The sequence below is a fragment of the Abramis brama genome (assembly GCF_963993115.1).
Source record: "Abramis brama genome assembly, chromosome: 25".
NCBI classification, from domain to species: Eukaryota; Metazoa; Chordata; class Actinopteri; order Cypriniformes; family Leuciscidae; genus Abramis; species Abramis brama.
Genome location: NC_139987.1, coordinates 21,987,612 through 22,003,149, shown reverse-complemented (window position 1 = coordinate 22,003,149; position 15,538 = coordinate 21,987,612). Strand labels below are relative to the sequence as shown.

At 43.5% G+C, this 15,538-nt stretch overlaps 1 pseudogene across 1 annotated transcript; it reads left to right on the top strand.

Annotated features, from left to right (window-relative positions):
* The first annotated feature begins 10,323 nt into the window (after window positions 1-10,323).
* Window positions 10,324-11,390, top strand: LOC311077032 (trace amine-associated receptor 13c-like; annotated as a pseudogene). Its single transcript has one exon. The product of its transcript is annotated as a trace amine-associated receptor 13c-like (transcript).
* Window positions 11,391-15,538: the final 4,148 nt, after the last annotated feature.

Genomic DNA, 15,538 nt, shown 5'->3' with positions numbered 1-15,538 from the left:
TTCTCTTTAAACTCACTTAAAACGAACATTTTCTACTTTTCCTCACTGAGAAGCACTACTGCTCACACCTCATAGTTACAACGCGGACTGTTGAGCAGACGCGTCTCAAGCCTTTTTGTGATCCAACGCTGGATACTCTTATAGGTTACGTCCGTGGATCACGGCTGAACGCGTCTTCTCTACACTCATTTACAAACAAATATTCTTTTTCGCCTATCGTGCGTCTACTCTACACCCGCGCACCACTAAAAAGACGGATTATATCCAAGACTTCAGTCATAAATTAGTATTAATATTGATAGCATCACTGGTAGCGTCGTTGCTAACTTACTGTCCATCTGTTAAAATGGCGAATATATCAGATGTAAGTAGTCTACCCTTTGGTGCAGGTGAAGATACATTTGAACTGCACGCATTGCAGTCTGAGCTGGAAGCTGTTGAGAAACAGATCCACGACCTTTTAGTAAGACAGGCCGAGCTGATAGACCGGCGTTTGGCTCTTGAAACATCACGCGCCGATGCACACAAATCAGTGACTAACGTTACTAACCTGCTGACTCCGACCTCGTCTACTCCGTGCGTTTCTCAACATCGGTCCCGAGCGCCGAGGTCGCGATCAGCCATGGTCTCGTTCACTCCGGCTCCAACACGCCACCACGAAGCCTGGGTGGTTCCGCAGCGGAAGACGCAAGTCAGGCCCAGACCAAAACTCTCTCCGACCCTCCCGGTTTTCGAGCTATCCACACAGAACCGCTTCTCCCCTCTCCGCGAAACAGAACGCGATGCTTTGATCATCTGCGATTCCATGCTACGTTAGGTAAAAGTAAGGTGCACAGTCACTGCTTTCCTGGTGCTCGTGTTTCTGAAATCGCTGCTCGCGTTCCCGAGATTCTGAACGATGACGAGCGCGTCGGAACTGTGGTCCTGCACGCGGGAGTGAACGACATCAGGCTGCGTCAGACGGAGATTCTGAAAAAAGACTTCAGGAATCTGATTGATACGGTACACAGCACATCGCCCGAAACAACGATTATTGTGTCAGGACCGCTTCCCACGTACCGACTAGGACATGAAAAGTTTAGTAGATTGTTCGCGCTAAATGAATGGTTAATGTCATGGTGCAGTGAGCAGAAACTGCTCTTTCTAAATAATTGGAATCTGTTTTGGGAGCGTCCTAGGCTTTTCCGTGCTGATGGCTTACACCCAAGCAGATTCGGAGCAGATCTTTTGTCGGATAACATCTCCAAAATGTTAAATACCTTTTGACTAGTAACCAAAAGTCCAAATCATAGTCTCTGCTGCACCAATTTAACTGATATAAATACTAGTGTTGAACATTGCATAGAAACTGTGTCTATTCCTCGTTTAGTGAGACCAAATAATAAATCTACTGCAGGATCTAGGAACAATCTAATTGTTATTAAACCAGAAAATGTTGCTATTAGTAAACAAAAACAATTTTTAAAGCTAGGTCTTCTAAACATTAGATCACTCGCACCTAAGGCAGTTATTGTAAATGAAATAGTCACAGATAATAGCTTCTGAAACCTGGCTTAAACCAAATGATTATTTCGGTCTAAATGAGTCTACTCCATCTGGATACTCCTATAAGCACAAGCCCCGTCCGATTGGTCGTGGCGGCGGTGTTGCAACAATCTATAGAGATATTCTCAATGTTACTCAGAAAACGGGTTATAAGTTTATTTCGTTTGAAGTACTTGTACTAAATGTTACGCTCTTAGATGTTAGAAAAACATCCCTATTATCTCTAGCCTTGGCTACCGTATATAGACCGCCTGGGCCTTACGCTGATTTCCTAAAAGAGTTTGCAGATTTTCTCTCAGACCTATTAGTCAATGTCGATAAAGCATTAATTGTTGGAGATTTTAACATACATGTAGACAATCCAAATGATGCGTTAGGGACTGCGTTTACAGATTTATTAAACTCCTATGGGGTCAAGCAAAACGTCACCGGACCAACTCATCGTCTTAATCATACACTCGATTTAATTATATCATATGGAACCGATCCAACTGATATAGATATCATTCCACAAAGTGATGATGTTACTGACCATTACATGGTAACTTGCATATTACGTACTGCTGTAATATGTCATGCGGCGCCGTGTTATCAACCAGGCAGAACAATCCTTCCATCCACCATAGATAATTTCTCAAATTGCTTATCTAATCTGTCTCATCTGCTGCCTGAACCCAAACAAACAGATGAACTAGAAGAACTAACTAGCACTATGAGCACCATTCTCTCTAGAACATTGGATGTTGTTGCACCTATTAAATTAAAAAAGGTCAGAGAGAAAATTAAAGCACCATGGTACAACAATACTACGCATGTTCTAAAGAGAGAAACCCGTAATTTAGAGCGTAAATGGAAAACAACTAATTTAGAGGTCTTTAGAATCGCGTGGAAAGACAGTATGTCACGTTATAAAAAGGCCCTAAAAGCGGCCAGGGCTGAGCACCTCCGCAAAATAATAGAAAATAATCAAAATAATCCTAGGTTTTTATTTAACACCGTGGCTAGACTAACAAATAAACAGAAGTCACCCGAACAAAATATCCTGTTACAGTTTAGTAGTAATGATTTCATGAACTTCTTCACTGAGAAAATAGAAAGCATCAGAACCACAATTGTAAACGTTCAATCTTCAATCGCGCCTTATAATTCAGCCTCAATTATCACCCCTCAAGAACAATTACAATGCTTTACAACTATAGAACAAAAAGAGTTAAATAAACTTATCACTTCTTCTAAAACAACAACATGTTTATTAGATCCTATACCAACTAAATTACTGAAAGAAGTGTTACCTGTAGTGGAAGTTTCACGGTTGATAATTCATCGTTTCCTCTGTGTCTCGTGTAACTGTTTGTTTACATGTCTGTGAGTTTGCGTGAGTGGGCGTTGCCCCGCTCGCGTGTTTGTTCAGTGCTCCAGCTGTCTGCAATCGTCTCATTCCCCACCTCAGCTGTTTCCCATTACCATTCCCTACATATACTCACTCATCTCTCCATTCCAGTGTCCATCCGTTGTTTGGCTGTCCTGCTTGTGTGTTCGTGTCGTCTTCCGGGTTGTTGTCGTCTTCAGTGGAGGTTCCTGTTGTTTCACCGCACCCGAGCACCGATCACCGAGCACCGAGCACCAGACCATCGAAGTCCCTGTGTGACCGAGCCTGAGCGTCTTCCCCTGAGAGAACCCGTCATCGAGTGGATAGAGAAGCGATTTCGCGAGCGCACCCTGAGAAGGAACTTCCTCATTGACTTTGAGTGATTTTCACGTTTGTGTGTTGAGTCCTAATAAACACCTGTTCACCTGCTATTGCTTCCAGTGATTTATCATGACAGAACGGATGGACCAAGAAACGGGAGCAGCGGGTGATTCATCTGCTTCATTGGAGGAATTCATTCGCGCGTGTATCGGCCGGATGGATGCACAGGATCGCAACCAGGGGGAGACAGGACGCGCTATTCAGGCTCTTGTCACACAGGTGTCCGAGCTCACCCAGCGATTCCATCAGCTGCAACCTCCCACTGCGCCAGCACCTCCGGAAGCACTTGCAGTTCCCCCCACGCCAGCCGTGCCTCTCTCCCAGTCTGAGCCCAGATTGCCCGCTCCTGAGCTGTACTCTGGTGAGCCTAACCATTGTCGTCCGTTTCTAACCCGTTGCAGTATGCATTTCTCATTACAGCCCAGAACTTTTGAGAGGGAGGAGACAAAGGTGGCATTCGTGCTCACTCTGCTGACTGGGAGAGCGGCGCTTTGGAGAACTGCAGTGTGGGAGAACCAAGACCAGTGCTGCTCCTCGTTCCAGGCACTCGCGACGGAGATGAGACGCGTTTTTGATCGGGCCGTCGCGGGAAAGGAGGCTGCCAGGGTCTTGGCGGATCTACGTCAAGGAGATCGTTCCGTGTCAGATTATTCCATCGAGTTTAAGACCCTGGCGGCCGAGTGTCGCTGGAACGAGGAGGCGCAGTGGGATCATTTCCTGCATGGGCTGGCCGAACGCGTCCAGAGAGAGATCTACGCCCTGGACCTCCCATCTTCTCTCAATGGGCTCATCGACCTGGCCTTGAGGGTGGACGCCCGACTGTCTCGGATTGGTCAGAGGACGTCACCCAACCCGGTTCGCGGCGGGATGGAGAACCAGCGGTCCAGCGGCCTGGACGCGTTCAGTCCCCACGATCCCGAGCCCATGCAGGTAGGGCGAGCTCGGCTTTCCCGGGAGGAGAGAGAGAGGCGGAGATCCCAGGGCCTTTGTCTATACTGTGGTGGCACCGGACATTTTGCTCATGGTTGTCCGGTAAAAGGCCCAGCCCGATAGTAAGTATGAGGCTACTATCGGGTGGGATCTCCGCAGGAAAGACCTCATCCACTTCCACCATCCTCCCGGTAAGACTGAGATGGTCTAATCACGATCACCACTGCAGTGCACTCATAGACTCTGGAGCCGAAGGTAACTTCATGGATCACCGGTTTGCACTACAGTTACAGATTCCCTTCCGAACACTTCCCCAGAAGATCACAGTCAATGCACTTAACGGACAAACTCTACCTACCATCTCTCAAGCAACCGAAAGACTTACTCTCATCACATCAGGAAATCACGCCGAGACTATTTCATTTTACATTACGGACTCACAACTCACACCCATAGTTTTAGGACACCCCTGGCTTAGCTTGCACAACCCCCGTATTGATTGGAAGAGGAGAACCATCTCAGCCTGGAGCACTGAGTGTCATAGTTCGTGTCTAGTGTCTGCTTGTTCTGTTGTTTCTGTCCCTGTGTTTCAGGAGGAAGCAGTGGACTTATCAAACGTGCCCGGGGAGTACCAGGACCTGAGAGAAGTGTTCAGTAAGTCAAGGGCTGCTTCTCTCCCTCCGCATCGTCCCTATGACTGTGCAATAGATTTACTGCCAGGTAAGTCTCCGCCTAAGGGCAAGATCTATTCACTCTCAGTTCCGGAGAGGGAGGCTATGGAGAAATATATTTCTGATTCTCTGGCAACCGGGTTCATCCGTGCTTCCTCTTCTCCAGCGGGGGCGGGGTTCTTTTTTGTGGGGAAGAAAGACGGATCTCTGCGACCTTGCATTGATTACCGAGGGTTGAATAACATCACGGTAAAGAATACTTATCCTTTGCCGTTGATGTCTTCAGCCTTCGAGAGGTTGCAGGGAGCCTCACTCTTCACAAAACTGGACTTGCGTAATGCTTATCATTTGGTCCGCATCAGGAAGGGGGATGAATGGAAGACTGCTTTTAACACCCCTAGGGGACATTTTGAATATTTGGTTATGCCATTTGGGCTTTCCAATAGTCCCGCAGTCTTCCAGGCACTAGTCAATGATGTGTTGCGAGACATGATCGATCAATTCATATATGTTTACCTGGATGACATATTGATTTTTTCTTCGTCTCTCCAGGAACATGTGCAACATGTACGACTAGTGCTTCAAAGGTTGTTGGAGAATGGGCTTTTTGTCAAGGCGGAGAAATGCGTTTTCCATGCACAGTCGGTTCCTTTTCTGGGACACATCGTGTCGGCTGAAGGTATGCTTATGGATCCTGACAAGGTTAAGGCTGTGGTAGAGTGGCCAATCCCAGATTCCCGCAAGGCCCTGCAGCGGTTTTTGGGATTCGCCAACTTCTATCTGCGTTTTATTCGCAATTTCAGCCAACTAGCCGCACCTCTGACTGCCTTGACCTCTCCCAAAACTGCGTTCAGGTGGTCAGACGCAGCTGAGGCTGCGTTTGCCAAACTCAAGAGCCGCTTTGTTTCAGCTCCAATCTTAATTGCCCCTGATGCTTCGCGTCAGTTTGTGGTAGAGGTCGATGCGTCAGAGGTGGGGGTAGGTGCAGTTCTTTCACAACGCTCTCCTTCAGACGACAGAATGCATCCCTGCGCGTTTTTGTCACATCGATTATCTCCTGCTGAACGTAATTATGACATTGGTAACCGTGAGTTGTTGGCAGTCAAGCTAGCATTGGAGGAATGGCGTCACTGGTTGGAGGGTTCAGGGGTACCCTTTATAGTCTGGACTGACCACAAGAATTTGGAGTACATTAGAACCGCCAAAAGATTGAACTCCAGGCAGGCTCGGTGGGCACTTTTTTTCGGCCGTTTCGATTTTACTCTTTCCTATCGTCTGGGTTCCAAGAACATCAAACCCGATTCTTTGTCGCGTATTTTTGATCGTCCCGAACACGAATCTACTCCCGAGCGCATTTTTCCTGAGACCCTAATTATCTCTTCGCTCACTTGGGAGGTCGAATCGAAGGTCAAGAAGGCCTTAGAAGGGGTAACGCCTCCGATCCGGTGTCCACCTAACCGTTTATTTGTGCCGGAGGGATTACGATCTGACGTTATCCAGTGGGGTCATTGTTCCAGTCTAGCTTGCCATCCAGGGGTGAGTCGTACTATATTTCTAGTTAAGCAGCGATTCTGGTGGCCTCGTATGGCTCGTGACGTTCACAATTTTGTTTTGGCTTGCTCTAGTTGCGCCACTGGTAAGTCGTCCAATCGACCCCCAGATGGGTTACTTCAACCGCTGTCGGTGCCTTCGAGACCTTGGTCCAACATCGCTCTAGATTTTATCACCGCCCTCCCACCCTCCCAGGGTAACACGGTTGTTTTGACCGTGGTGGACCGATTCTCGAAGGCAGCCCACTTTATTCCCTTGCCCAAATTACCTTCAGCCAAGGAGACAGCGGTGGCAGTCGTTGACCACGTCTTTCGGTTACATGGCCTCCCGACAGACGTGGTTTCTGACAGGGGACCCCAGTTTGTGTCCAGATTTTGGCGAGAGTTTTGTAGATTGCTGGGGGCGACGGTCAGTCTGTCCTCTGGGTTCCATCCCCAGAGCAATGGTCAAACTGAGAGAGCCAACCAAGATTTGGAAAGAACGTTACGATGTTTGGTCTCCAGGAATCCTTCCTCCTGGAGTCAACAACTTTCTACGGTGGAGTACGCCCACAATACGTTGCCAGTGTCATCCACGGGCCTATCTCCGTTTGAGTGTAGTGTAGGGTACCAACCACCTGTTTTTCCTAGTGCTGAATCCGAAGTCGCGGTCTCCTCCGCCCACGCCTTCATCCAGAGGTGTCACCGTACTTGGACGAGGGCCCGAGAGACACTCCTCCAAGTGCGGGAGCGCACCAAGGCCAAGGCCGATCGCCACCGGTCAAGGCCTCCTGTATACGTCGTCGGTTCCAAAGTGTGGCTTTCTACCAAGAACATTCCTCTCCGTTCTGTGTCGAATAAACTAGCTCCTAAATTCATTGGCCCGTTTTCTGTCACCAAGATTGTTAGTCCGGTGGCAGTCCGCCTCAATCTTCCTCCGGCGTACAGGAGAATTCACCCCGTCTTCCACGTTTCTAAAGTCAAGCCTGTGTTTTTTTCACATATTAATCCGCCAGTCCCGGTTCCCCCACCGCCGCGACTCGTAGACGGGGAACCATCCTATTCGGTCCGTCGCATCCTGGATTCTAGGCGGAGGGGACGCGGATTTCAGTACTTGGTGGATTGGGAAGGTTACGGTCCGGAGGAGAGAAGTTGGGTTCCTGCTCGTGACATCCTGGATCACTCCCTTATCGATGATTTCAATCGACAGGTAAGGAGGTCTGGGAATGCCGTGAGGCATTCCTAGGAGAGGGGGTACTGTCACGGTTGATAATTCATCGTTTCCTCTGTGTCTCGTGTAACTGTTTGTTTACATGTCTGTGAGTTTGCGTGAGTGGGCGTTGCCCCGCTCGCGTGTTTGTTCAGTGCTCCAGCTGTCTGCAATCGTCTCATTCCCCACCTCAGCTGTTTCCCATTACCATTCCCTACATATACTCACTCATCTCTCTATTCCAGTGTCCATCCGTTGTTTGGCTGTCCTGCTTGTGTGTTCGTGTCGTCTTCCGGGTTGTTGTCGTCTTCAGTGGAGGTTCCTGTTGTTTCACCGCACCCGAGCACCGATCACCGAGCACCGAGCACCGAGCACCAGACCATCGAAGTCCCTGTGTGACCGAGCCTGAGCGTCTTCCCCTGAGAGAACCCGTCATCGAGTGGATAGAGAAGCGATTTCGCGAGCGCACCCTGAGAAGGAACTTCCTCATTGACTTTGAGTGATTTTCACGTTTGTGTGTTGAGTCCTAATAAACACCTGTTCACCTGCTATTGCTTCCAGTGATTTATCATGACAGGAAGAGCCTCTCCTCAATATTATTAACTCATCTTTATCTTTAGGTCATGTTCCTAGAACATTTAAACTGGCAGTTATAAAACCTCTCATTAAGAAACCACAATTAGATCTTAATAATCTAGCAAATTATAGACCCATTTCAAATCTTCCATTTATGTCTAAAATATTAGAAAAAGTGGTGTCCGCTCAACTGGGCTCTTTCTTACAAGAAAATGATATCTATGAAAAGTTTCAGTCTGGATTCAGACCGCATCACAGCACTGAAACTGCGCTCGTTAAAATCATAAATGATTTACTTTTAGCTTCTGACCAAGGCTGTTTCTCAATACTAGTTTTACTTGATCTAAGTGCTGCGTTCGATACTATAGATCACACAATACTCTTAGATCGACTACAAAATTATACTGGTGTTCAAGGACAAGCATTAAGCTGGTTCAAATCATACCTATCTGACCGCTACCATTTTGTCTCTTTAAATGGAGAAAAATCGATCATAACTACAGTAAACTATGGAGTGCCGCAGGGATCTGTGTTAGGCCCTCTGTTATTCTCAATATATATGCTGCCACTTGGAAATATTATAAGGAAACATGGAATTAGTTTCCATTGTTATGCTGATGACACTCAAATATATATTTCATCACGGCCGGATGAAAACGCTAAATTATCCAAATTGACAAAATGAGTTAAAGATATCAAAGATTGGATGACGCGTAATTTTCTTTTATTAAATCCAGACAAGACAGAGGTAATACTTATCGGTTCAAAAAACCGCCCACAAAACCTCTCACAATACAATTTTAACATCGTAGGATGTCCTGTTACTTTATCCTCTACAGTAAAATACCTGGGTGTTATACTCGATTGCAACCTGTCTTTTGAAAATCATATTTCATATGTTACAAGAACAGCCTTTTTCCACCTTAGAAACATTGCTAAGCTACGTAATATACTATCAGTTTCCGATGCAGAAAAGTTAGTTCATGCATTCATGACCTCGAGACTAGATTACTGTAATGCTTTATTAGCTGGTTGTCCTGCATCCTCAATAAACAAGCTACAGTTAGTCCAAAATGCAGCCGCTAGAGTTCTTACTAGATCAAGAAAATATGATCATATAACACCGATTTTATCATCACTGCATTGGTTACCTATAAAGTTCCGTATCAATTACAAGGTATTGCTACTGACTTATAAAGCCCTAAACGGCTTAGCTCCAGTCTATTTAATGGATCTTCTATCGCCCTATAATCCATCGCGCTCTTTAAGATCACTAAATTCGAGGCTTTTGGTCATACCTAGGATATCCAGATCCACCAAAGGAGGGAGAGCATTTTCACATTTAGCTCCGAAACTCTGGAATAGCCTTCCTGATACTGTTCGTTGCTCAGACTCGCTCTCCCAGTTTAAAACTAGATTAAAGACGCATCTCTTCAGCCAGGCATTCATATAACATTTTAAATCTTACTGTTCAAACTACAATCTGGCCTCTAGTTCATAAATGCCAGAGGAGAACTGGTCCCCGACTGAGCCTGGGTTCTCCCAAGGTTTTTTTTTCTCCATTGGGTCACCTGATTGAGTTTTAGGACACCATTAGGTCACTTGATGGAGTTTTCGGTTCCTTGCCACTGTTGCCTTTGGCTTGCTCAGTTGGGGATATTTTGGGGATATTAATTTAATTTTATCAATCAATAAATTTACACTAGAAACAACCTTGTTGTGTTATTTTGGTTTAATGCTGTGAAGCTGCTTTGATGCAATCTGTATTGTGAAAAGCGCTATATAAATACACTTGACTTGACTTGACTTAAATTATATTAATTATTTTAGGTAGTTAATCCAAAATAAATGCATAAATAATTTGCTCACACTCGTGCTTCCAAACCAGTATGCATTTTTCTTTCAAATATTTTGGAAAATGTATTATTGTGTGTTTTTGTCAGTGCAATGACAGACCAATGACAGAAGTTGTGTCCAATGTTGTTTGGAGCCCACTGACTTTCAAAATACTCCCTCATTAAGTTGAGACTTAGAATATAATAATTATATTATTATTATAACCACAATTAGAGTGGTAGATGGGTTTATCTGTCGGATCCAGACACTATATAAATGAAAGGACAGAAAGGAGAGCAGAACAAACTCCTAACAGGAGGAGACTCACTCATGGCCTATGAGACAGAGGATCATGAGACTCAATACTGCTTTCCTGCCATCAACTCATCATGTGTCAAGGAAAAACGCTCCAATCATGAATACAATATCATGTATGTGTTTTTCTCTCTGCTGTCAGCATGGACTGTGTTTCTGAACCTGCTGGTGATCATCTCCATCTCTCACTTCAAGAAGCTTCACACTCCAACAAACCTGATTATTCTCTCTCTGGCTGTGGCCGACCTGCTTATTGGACTTATTGTGATGCCTCTGGATGCCATAAATCTGATTGAGACGTGTTGGTACTTTGGAGACACTTACTGTGGACTCTTCGTAATTACTCTCAGACTGCTTCTTTCTACATCTCTAAGTAATCTAGTATTAATTGCTGGTGATCGTTATGTGGCCGTGTGTAACCCTTTACAGTACCCACAGAAAATAACCACAACTAAAACTTTAATAAGCATCTGTCTCTGCTGGTTTTGCTGTTCAGTTTACAATATAGCCTTTGTAATTATAATGGATATTTTAATACCTTACACAGACCAGATGGTTGTTAGGGTCAGTGTATTGTTATGATTACTCCTGCTTGGAGATTCACTGATTTAATCTTTTCCTTCCTATTTCCTTGTATCCTGATTATAACTTTATATCTGAGGATATTTTATGTCGCACAACAGCAAGTGAAAGTTATAAACTCTCTGAAGGGTGGTAAATGTGTAATGGAAGTTTCAGTTAGGAGAAAATCTGAGAGTAAAGCAGCAGTGACATTAGGAATCATTGTGACGGTTTATCTATTTTGTGGCATTCCGTTCTATATCTGTTCTTTAACAGAAACCACTGCAATCTCTTCCACTACAATGACATTACTAACATGGACCTTGTATGTTAACTCAGGTCTGAATCCTCTTATCTATGCTTTGTTTTATCGTTGGTTTAAAATGTCTGTTAAGCACATTCTCACACTTAGAATACTTCAGCCAGCATCTTCTCTGGTGGACATTTTTACGGATTGTCATTCATAATTGTTTTGTTTTTTTACTTTGATCTCTGAGATCAGTCATTGAATAATTGCAGAAATTGCAACGTTATAATGTGTTCCTGAGTTGTGATGCGTACAGATATATGGAGTAAGATACTTACGTTAACCCTAATTAATTGCCTATAGAGGTAGCATTTTAATGCATCATTAGTGCAGTTCAAAAAGGTAAGCTACTCAATTATGCTGCCTCAAGACACCAAATTTTATCAAGATTCTTAGGCAGCATTGTATGCAATGCATCCTTCAAGAAGAAGAAAAAAAAACATTTCCAGATTGTGACAGAAATCATGATCATAAATATGTGTACTGTGCTAGACTAACGTTACAGCACTTTTATTCTGTTGCCCTCTTGTTGGGCTGATTGCTTCTATTGTTCTCATTTGAAAGCCGCTTTGGATAAAAGCATCTGCTAAATGATGCTGCAACGTGATCTCATGAGAATACGTGTGTATTTTTACGTAAAGTGTAATTCTACCATACGAACATTTACTTACGTTTTATACACACAGAAACGTATAATACTGACGTATTTACAGCACTAAAACGTAAAATATTTACGTATTAACAGCACAAAAACGTAAATTATTTACGTATGAACATCTCTACCGACGTACATATTTGTACGTATTCTTATTTATGCATATTAAAATCGTGGCATTAATGTTTTGACTCTATTGCATTCAAATGTCTTATCAATTACGTTTTCAGTCGCATTTATTAAATGCAGTTTACTCAAGAAATAGGCTAATAACATTTCGCTCTGTTCGTGCCTTCTGCTGCAAACTCGTTTCGGAGGATTAGCCTACATGCAGTTAAACAAGAATACACTTTAAAACCTTAAAAATACCTTATTTAAAGGGTTAGTTCACCCAAAAATGAAAATTCTGTCAGTAATTACTCACCCTCGTGTTGTTCCAACCGCGTAAGACCTTCGTTCATCTTCGGAACATAAATTAAGATATTTTTGATGAAATCTGAGAGCTGATCACTGCTCCATAGGCTGCTAGGTGACCGAAACTTGCTGGCCCAGAAAAGTTATTAAAGAGATCGTTAATATAGTCCAAGTGACTACAGTGGCTTAATCTTAAGTATATCAAGCGACGAGAATAATTTTTGTGCGCAAAAACAAACAAAAATAACGACTTTATTCCACTATTCATTTCCTTCTCTCTGGGCCTCGTAGTGTTTTTGCGCTGCGCGTCTGTGTTGCACGTCAACACGCATCACACACATGACCAGCGTCGGCCAATTGTGAGCCTACGTGGTGACGTGTAACACAGACGCGCAGCGCAAAAACATTACGTGAACCAACTAGAGGCCCAGAGAGAAGGAAATGAATAGTGGAATAAAGTCATTATTTTTGTTTGTTTTTGCGCACAAAAAGCATTTTCTTCGCTTGATATACTTAAGATTGAGCCACTGTAGTCACTTGGACTATATTAACGATCTCTTTAATAACTTTTCTGGGCCAGCAAGTTTCGGTCACCTAGCAGCCTATGGAGAAGTGATCCAGCACTCAGATTTCATCAAAAATATCTTAATTTGTGTTCCGAAGATGAACGAAGGTCTTACGTGGTTGGAACAACATGAGGGTGAGTAATTACTGACAGAATTTTCATTTTTGGGTGAACTAACCCTTTAATCGTTTAACCATTTTGTAATATTTAGTTTATTTACAGTGAGACACAAAATGCGTTTTCTCCAATAGAACAATAATACACCAAAACCCAACATAAATTCACAAAAGACATCAATTTTATTAGCTTGATATTATAATCCAAATCTTTAGAATCCATACGTTTGCAAGAAAGAGATCCAAATTCAGCCCTTTATCCAGTGAGTGATCTTCATCTCCATTTCAAAGGCTATCACAGCAGCGCAGTCCGTAACTGTCAAATCCCGCGCTCGTGATGAATTCAAATTCAAAAATTGCGCCCTCAAGAAGCCTTACGACATGTTTTACGGCAGTGATATCAAACGCTCATTGGCTATGGCGGGCCGGAAGGTTCAAAAATAGGACAAATGATTTGTCGTGGGAAGTCACTTTACTATAGCCACTAGCTACTGACTTTCCCACTGATAGGCCAGCGGTGGATCTGTATACGTACCCTCCTCACACAGCGAGCGACTCACTCTCCTCACACAGCGGGCGGCGACTCACTCTCCTCACACAGCGGGCGACTCACTTTTCTCACACAGCGAGCGACTCACTTTCCTCACACAGCGAGCGATTCACCTCACACAGCGAGCGACTCACTCTCCTCACACAGCGAGCGATTCACCTCACACAGCGAGCGACTCACTCTCCTCACACAGCGAGCGATTCACCTCACACAGCGAGCGACTCACTCTCCTCACACAGCGGGCGACTCACTCTCCTCACACAGCGAGCGACTCACTCTCCTCACACAGCAGGCGGCTCACTTTCCTCACACAGCGAGTCATGTACACATTGTCCTAATATTATAATAAAATCATACCCTTCTCAAATACTGTGGTGGTGCAATAGCCTAACTAAAAATTTCAATAAAGTGTTATGTGTTGTAAACGTCATAATATTCTGAACCAATAATCTTAAATTGATTCTCAGTGCATTTTTTTTTTACCTTTATAAAGGCAATTTCCCCCAAACTGTAATCTTTTATGTTAAATGATATACATTTTAAGTCACTATATGGCTTTTACCAATCAAATTGACTATCAACAAAAATATTTTATCCCACTGCAGAGAAAACAGAATCTGCATCAGAGGTGGCATTTAGATATTCAAACACCATTATGTTTTTCTATATCACATTTGTTAACTGTATGACTTACTTTCATGTTGTTGTTGTTTTTCTCTATCACCTTTTTAGCAATAGATCATTATTTGATAACACCATTCAAAAGAGTATTCAACATGAATGCCCCATGAAGTTATATGAAATTTACGTTTTTGGAAATTAACTTAAAAAGTAATACATAATGTTGAGTACTTGTGAGTTCTATCTAGCTTGTAAAAGTTCATTTAACTCGTGTCTGCAAGTTAAACTTTGGGGGAGGGTTGATACACAGCAAATACCCCAAAATACAGAGTTGTCTCCATTTTGAGTTAGAGCAGCTGCCAGCAGCAGTCCTTACGTGAATTCGTATTGAGAAACAATTGTAATTATCAATTAAAGTGCCCCTATTATGGGTTTTTGAAAAATACCTTTCATGCAGTGTGTAATGTAGCTGTATGTGAATGAACAAAGTCTGCAAAGTTGTAATATTGTTGATGATAAATTCAAAGTAAAAAAAAAAGATCTTTTCAAAACGCTATAAATTTTTTGAAAAGAAAATAATTTATAATTCTTATAATTATAATTATTCTTTCTACAGTTTTACAGTTTTTTCGTATTTAAAAATTTCTAATGTAAAACAACATTTTTGCTTGGCACTGGTAGTAAGTTTCTCCCTGTAAGGACCCTTTTCTTTTGCCGCATTCTTCATTTCTTCTTAATTTTCTCGTAATTTCTATTATAATTCCTCGAGCCGTCTTTCCTGCTCAGTCTCTGTATCGCTCTTATGGGCCTTTCACACAGGACGCGGTATGCACGGCGCTTGCCGCTGGGTTCAGCGTTGCCCTTCAGATACAACGCGAAAAAACTGTTTACACACATTGTCTACCTACAAGTTACCTGACTGTTAAAACACAACTATTTTTAATGTAAATCTGTCTGTCTATGAGACGATCGTTCATACCATACGATGTCTTAATATAATTTACTTTCATCCATTTTGATTTCCGTGCTTGTGTGGATCCCCCGATTCTATTGGCCGCGTTGGGAATCGTCACAGAGCGCAGCGGCAAAAGTTGAACTATTTTGAACTTTGACCGCGGCGTGCGCGTGAGCACGCCAATGATGCACACCGCTGCGCTTGCGCTTTGGTCGACGCAGCAACAAAACGTCCTTGCGCGGCGCAAGCCATTGAGTTGAATGGGTTTTATAGCGCAGCACCGCGCATACCGCGTCCTGTGTGAAAGGCCCATTACACTGTTGCCCTGGCAACCGATAGGATCCCAAAATGGTGGACGGGCTCAATTTGTTTTTCAACGAACTTTATTATGAACAATACACAGGACAATAGGTACAGAGAACACTACAAATA